Below are 5,270 nucleotides of genomic sequence, written 5' to 3' on the forward strand. Positions count from 1 at the left end.
TGGTGTGAAATGGGAAATACCACGGCCAGGTCGATCCTGTCACTCCCGTTACTTCCTGGGAAGAGTCAGCCTGCTTCGACGCCAGAGAGCGCTGGAAAGACCCTTCTCGTCCCAGGCCTTCGTGTCTGTGTTCGGAGCTGGCCCCCTGACCTCCCCAAGGTCACCTGGAGCCCCACTTGGGATCAGGGTCTGGCTCGGCGAGGAAGGAGGGGCCGGGCATGGAGTCTGTTGCTGGTGTCTCTTCCTCCGCAGGCGGGAACCGCACGACTTGAGCGGACGGTGTTGTTGAGCAGGTGGACGCTCCCCGTGTCGCTGTGGACGGAGCAGAGGTGGGAAGCCAGCTCCACGTTCACACACAGCGGACCTCAGCACCCCTCGTGCCCGCCGCGGCCCCCCAGCCTTGCGCCTGGACCCCAGGTGCGCGGGGCCTCCACGCCAGGCGCAAGCCACAGCTGCCCTTATTGACTCTAAACAAAAGGAGAAATATTAAGGGGGAGGAGAAAAACGCCGACCAAAATGGATGTGTTTGCTTTTTCCATTTCAATCATATTGGGCTGAGAAAGAGCAATTATGGGAAACAGCAGGGAAACGAGCTTTTCTTGTAACTGTTCCCCTGATTCGCCGAAACGCTTCCACCGCACACAGGAACTGGTGCTCCCCACGGAGGCCCAGAAGCTGCAGGAACCCGGGTGGTCTGGGCCCTGGCCTCGTGGCCCCCAGCATTCTGAGACTGGCTGCATGTGTGGTTGGTACCGGGACGATTTGGGGTTTATGTAGTGTGGTTTAATTCACAAAAGAAAATTCCTTTAATCAGGCAAAGGGAATGCTGTCCTGCGCTGTGTGCACCAAGGACCCGGTCCGATGAGTCTGCTGCGTCTGTGGGGGGCTGGGACCCCTCCCCGGGCTCCTGCCGCAGACACAGACCTGCCCTGTCCCCGTCCCTCCACGCTTTTGCTGAGGCCGGCCGCCTGGGCTGGGCACGGGCTTCTCGTAGGAAACACACCTGTGCGGGGCCCCCGAGTCCACACGGGCCCAAAGCGCAACGCGGGCCAGTCCCCGCCACCGAGGGTGCCAGGCGGGCCTCCACCCCTCCTAAGACGCGCGGGTGCGGGGGTTGTGCTTTTGTCCCGAGCCTGCCTGGGGGCAGCGCGCTGAGGCGGGACAGTCAGGTGTCCGACCTGCACTGGCCACGTGTGGACGGCACCGGGAGCACCAGCCTCATGGGGAACGTGCCGGTCAAGGCCCGAGCCACAGGACGCCCCGTGTGTGCAGGCCCGCCGTGGACAGGTGCCTCCCAGAGCTTTATCCAGGCTGCCGGTGCCAGTTTTCAAACACGCTCGGCGGATGGAAGGGTAGCCTGGCGGTCAGGGCTCAGGCGCCACAATGTCCCCGTGTCGTCAGCGCACCGGCTCCCGAATGGCACACGTGATTTGTTTCTGTCGCAGACGATGCTGCCGGGGTGCGTTCTCGGAGGAGTTGACCCTGCGGCCTCTGGATGGAGGGCTGCCCGGACGCATCTGACAGGTGACTCCAGGCTTTGTGAGGTGGGAAACACATTGTCCCAGAAAACTTTGTGCTGTTCTTAGGACGAAAGTTATTTCTACAAAACTCTTTGAATATAGGCGATGGCCTGCCTTTCTGGTAGGAGCTTGCCAAAACCGGGTAGGAGTGATGCCAAGGATAAAATAGCAGAGAGAAGGAAACAGGGACTCCAGACTTTGAAACCCCCTCGCGTACCGGGGTGCCATCTTGGTCAACAGTGGCGAGAAGGGGGGCGAAGGTCTGGTCTCCTCAGCTGCTGGGTGTCCTGTAAGAGCACTTGCTTTCCCCAGTGGCATTCAGAGGGAGGGCACAGAGGTGTTTAACCAGGAGAGAGGCCCCAGTGGTCAAAGCCACGTCCATGTGGCTGAACCTCTCACAGATGGGTTTAGGAACAGATACTGGAAACATACACTAAGTCGGTTAAGAAGCAGAATTGGAAAGAGAGGAGCACCTCAACTTCAGAGCCATTCTTTCCTCCATGCGTCTTGGTGATTGAACTACGTTTCTTCCTGGGCCGCCGGGGCGCGGGGAGGGCAGGCCGCACGCTGGGCTCGGGCAAGCCTCTGGGCTCCCCCAGCCGCTGCAGGACGTGCCCTCCAGGGGACTGTGCTGTCTGTGCTCCCGACGGGCTCACCGGTGGGGGCGCTTTGGGTCAAAGCAGGTGTGCCGTGGAAGAGGCACAGTCGTGTTCTGGCTTCTGTCCCCCGTGGCCCCGAAGCGCTCCAGCCTCGGTCAGTCCGGGGGAGTGTGCGCCAACAGGAGCGCGTAACCCCGGGGCCGTTTGCTGTGGCTCTTGATCCTTCACCACCTGAGTATTTGTTGACGGGATGGAAGCTGGGCACAGGAGGCGTGCTGTTTTTAGCCCGAGGGTCAGTCCTGGACCTTTAAAGCCCATCACAGACCAAAGGGTCTGTGAGGAATGTTCTCAAAGGTGTGCGGCGCTGCATGGCGGCTGGGGGCGTCCCTGAGGGAGGGGCAGCCTTGAGCCGCGTCATGGGCTGAGAGGCTAGAGCGGGCCCGCACCAGGACCCTCGGACCTCGGAGTGCCCTCCGCTGAGCCCAGCCGGGGTCAGAGGGAGAGAGCTGGAGCCCGCACAGGGGCATTTCCTCAGCCCCCCGGGTCCTGTGAATTCCTCACTGTTCAGCTTCAACTCGAAAGGAGGTGCCCGACGTCCTGTTACGAACTGGGGAGCCCTCTCCTTCTTTCTTTCAGGCTTGCAGCTTCCCCTTGTCTCTGCCCAACAGAAGTGGGAAAATGCCAGCCCCTTGTGCTTCAAACCCGAGTTTACAGTGTTTCTAAAAGACTCACATTCCTGGAGAAATTTTAAGTGTTGTCATTTCAAATTGGTGCTAATCTATAGCAAATTATTTTTATTAGTTATAAAGATAAAACTTTTTTTCTGCAGTGGTAATTTGCATTTAAAAATATATGAGTGAAATCATACGGTATTTGCCTTTCTCTGACTGACTTACCTCACTCAGCATCATACTCTCTGGCTCCATCCAAGTCTGCAAATGGCAAGATGTCATTCTTTCTGACGGCTGCGTAATAGTCCATCGTATATATGAACCATGTCTTCTTCATCCATTCGTCAGTCGATGGACACTTGGGCTGCTTCCATAAGTTGGCTACTGTAGATAATGTTGCTGTAAATATTGGGGTGCATGTACCCCTTTGAATTGGTATTTTGTTTTCTTTGGGCAAAGTGGGTAGAGAAGAGTGGGAGACGCAGGCTTCCAGCTATGGACTGAAGGAGTCACGGTGTGGGGAATATAGACGAGGACACTGTAGGGGTGAGTGTGGGGACAGGAGGTGGACACACTCAGGGTGGGCACATCATAAGCTGTGAACTTGTCAGTCCCTGGGTTGTGCATCTGAAACTAATATAGCATTGTGTGTCAACTATACTCAAATAAAAAAATAAATATATATATATATTAACACAGGCTAACCTTAAGCTTCTTACATACTCTCAGGGGTTCTAGAGAACTTTCTCTATGAAAGGTCTATACGGGCTCTGAATTTAAAAAATGCCGTCTGTTGTATTCCCACAGACCCCATCCTCCTGGTCACTACTCGGCACTCAGCCGTTTTGGAACTGTGGGGTTGGGGTGATGGTCCCCGAGAGCTGGTCGCCCACCGAGGGCCACGCGGCGGCCCCTGCGTGTGCTCGCTGCCCCGTGGGAGGTGGCGGCCTGGGAGCTTCCCGGGGCTGCCGCGCCAAGCACTGAAAACCGGGCAGCTTCACACGACAGATATGCTGTCTTGCAGCTCTGGAGGCCCAAAGCCCCAAATCCAGGTGTGGGGACACATGTCCTCTCTGAAGCCTCCGGTGAAGACGCTTACCTGCCTCTTCCGCGTCTGGCGCACCAGCAGTCACGCTGTCCCTTGGCTTGTGGACCCGTCCCTCCAGGCGCGTGACTCTTCTCCCCGCGTGCCTTCAGCCATCTGCCTCTGGGCAGGTCTGTGTCCGCGTCCAGATGTCTCCTGCCCATAAGGACTCAGTCACACTGCGTAAGAGCCCACCCTAATGACCTCGTCTTAACGTAGCCACCATCCCAACAAGGTCACGTTCTGAGGTTCTGGGGGTCAGGACTCCAACACATGAACGGGGGGCCCAGGTAAGGCTCTATTTCCCCGGGGAAGAACCGAGGGTCAGAGTGTTTGTGGAATACCCTCCGCTGAGGCGACCGAGCCTGCTGAGGATGATAGCGACCCCCTTGTTGTGACAGGCCCTGCCCGCTCCTGGATGCCACAGGCCGCACGTGTGTCCTGTGCGCACACAGAACCAGGCTCCCAACCTGGGGCACCAGCCTCGCTGCCCGTGTTCCTGCGCCTGAGACTCGCGCTGTGCACTCGTGGACCGCTCACGGTGGAGGCTCTTCAAGCTCCAACCTGACAAGGAAAGCTCCTTCTGGCCCCGAGGTCTGGGCAGTGCCGGGAGTGTCTGTATAAGCCGCACAAGGACCCCGGGGCGCGGCCGCCGCTGGGGGGACACAGCCAGCCAGGCAGCGAGCGGTTCGCGGGGGCTTGGGCTGTGATCAGCTCTGCTGGCCTTCGGAGGGCGCCCTGAGGGCGCACCAACAGTGCACGCCCATTATGGGTGCGCAAGCGCGCTGTCAGGGTCGGAGAGCCGAGGACATCCCCCTGCCCACACCTGTCGGCAGACCGGCGACGCAGGACTACTAACCATGGGAAGGAGGAGAAGGACAAGGAGAGGACAGGTCCACAGGTTTCCTCCTCTGCAGGGAACTGAACTGCGAGACAGGAGGGGCCGGGCCTGCCCAAGGACGCACTCGCGCTGCTTTCCAGGAGCACCGGCATCTCGGTCTCACTCATTCTCCCCTCCCCGAAGTTAACCTGTGAACGCTTCACTCTTTGACAGGTAACCACAAGTGGATGAACACGGTAAACCAGTCCGCACTGAGACAGCTGGCATGTTATCACGTGTTAATTCATGTTAGTCTGGTGACAAAGCACGTGGCCCCACCTCAGGAAGCCCAGAGCTGCGGGGGTGGGGGGGAGCAGGGGTAAAGAATCCTGAACACCTGGCCCCTGGCCCCAAACAGGTAGGCCTTTATCTGTGAAAACGACCAGCGCAGTGATCCAGTCAGATGGCTCCCAGTCCATCCTCCTCCTCAGAAAAGAAAATACGGTTACCCCATTTGGTTTACTGAACGCCTCCAGCCATGACCTTTAGCCGGGCTGGGACAGCCTGCCTCACCCC

The 5,270-nt window shown here is 58.4% G+C and overlaps 1 long non-coding RNA gene across 2 annotated transcripts; it reads right to left on the bottom strand.

Annotated features, from left to right (window-relative positions):
• Nucleotides 1-3,156: 3,156 nt before the first annotated feature.
• LOC144378920 (uncharacterized) lies at nucleotides 3,157-4,872 on the bottom strand. Of its 2 annotated transcripts, none has more exons than XR_013440875.1 (3): nucleotides 4,734-4,872; nucleotides 3,890-4,030; nucleotides 3,157-3,174 (listed from the first exon to the last, which is right to left on the bottom strand). It is a non-coding gene; the product is annotated as an uncharacterized LOC144378920 (long non-coding RNA). The 2 variants fall into 2 exon arrangements; XR_013440874.1 differs by lacking the exon at nucleotides 3,157-3,174 and adding an exon at nucleotides 3,331-3,423.
• Between the last annotated feature and the right edge of the window lie 398 nt (nucleotides 4,873-5,270).

The sequence above is a fragment of the Halichoerus grypus genome, chromosome 9, assembly GCF_964656455.1.
Source record: "Halichoerus grypus chromosome 9, mHalGry1.hap1.1, whole genome shotgun sequence".
Lineage (NCBI taxonomy): Eukaryota > Metazoa > Chordata > Mammalia > Carnivora > Phocidae > Halichoerus > Halichoerus grypus.